The sequence below is a fragment of the Silurus meridionalis genome, chromosome 16 (genome assembly GCF_014805685.1).
Source record: "Silurus meridionalis isolate SWU-2019-XX chromosome 16, ASM1480568v1, whole genome shotgun sequence".
NCBI lineage: Eukaryota > Metazoa > Chordata > Actinopteri > Siluriformes > Siluridae > Silurus > Silurus meridionalis.
In genome coordinates, this window is record NC_060899.1 from 1,392,501 (window position 1) to 1,394,037 (window position 1,537).

A 1,537-nucleotide genomic window follows, 5' to 3' on the forward strand; every position below is an offset into this window, starting at 1 on the left:
GAACATGGCTCTATGAATCTTTTATGTCAGTTTTTTAGGTACTTAATCCAAGATACTGTGGACATGCTGAACAGTGAGACAAATCGACCTTCTGTCAATATTAACAAACATTTTAATTTGTATGAGTAAAGAACAGAAAACCATCACCACCTCAATCTGAAATACAACGAACCCCTGATGTTCTCTATCTTGTGAGAACAAATATAGATTCCTTCATTACAGCAAACTAAACTGGATGCTCTTTTTCCGTATGCCATGGTTACAGATTTTAGCCTGCAGCTATAAATGATGTTTGTACCTTATAGTTTCCATATCACTGACAGCCTTGACAAAACTTTAGCTTGTTAGCCAGGTCAGCAAACCCAAACCACTCACAAACCGTCCATCACTTTCCATTGAAGGCTCTGTTTCTTTCACTTCAGCCCTGCCTCACCCCTGTCCTCATGGCATTCTTCTTCAATCATAATTTGACCTGGTCTAGCTTGACATGGCTTTGCTAATCCTCCATGAGTTGAAGCTGGATTTATCTGGCATGTTTTTGAGCCCCAGTAAATTCTTCATTCTTGGCTTGGTCTCAGAACCTCTATTTTTATGCATGTTGCCTTTATATGCCTTGCTGAGAAGGAGAAAACTGCTAAAACTGTGTAAACCCACTGATTTACACTGGGACACTTCTGCGACGTTATCCCCACCCAGAGCGTGTAAGACACCCAGTTGGACTCCAGCTCTGAGCGCCGTGCCACAGGAATTCAACCTCATCAGGAATTGAACCTTGTCAGCCACGTGGTAATGTTAATATGGTTTTGTGGCAGTTTGGTAGCTTGTTTAAGAGCATAGCAGCAACGCTCAAATGAAACGTGTGCCTCCGCAGGGGCAAACGAGGGCTTCTGGGGATAAATTGGCTCCAGATTCGAGAGGTATCGTAGGCTGTAGTCTTGGGTGGGCATCTGTGCATAAAGGTGGTTCACATCAGTCAAGTCCTGGTTAAATAGGAATCGCTAACAGATGGTATGAACCAACCACCTTCCCATAAACATGGGATATCCAGTGGTTTCTCCAGCGTCTGGCACAAAACAATTACTTTGGTGCCCTACACATGAGCGGTCTGATCCAAACGGTTTTGTTTGTTTAGTTCTTAGCACCAGGCATCTCTGAGATTGTTCAGAAGCACCATTATGTAGCTTGTTTTAAAATATCCAATATATCTTTACTTCTTCCCAGTAGAAGAAATATAATCTCTGATGGGCACACTGAGCGTTAGCAAGGCCTCTGTGAAGCCTCGATGAAGTCAAAGTGAAACTCCAATGAAGCCGTGAATGAATCAAAATAAAATTGAGCCACATTATAGTTATAGCAAAACTCCAAAAAAGCCCTAAAGGAGTCATACAGAGACTCCAATGAAGCAAGAAAGTAAAATCCCAACTCGAATGAAGCCCGAGTGTAGTCATAATGAAAGCTCAATGAATCCCCAGTGAAGTTACAATAAAACTCAAATCAAGGTCCTGTGGAGCAAAAACGAAACTTTAATGCAGTCACA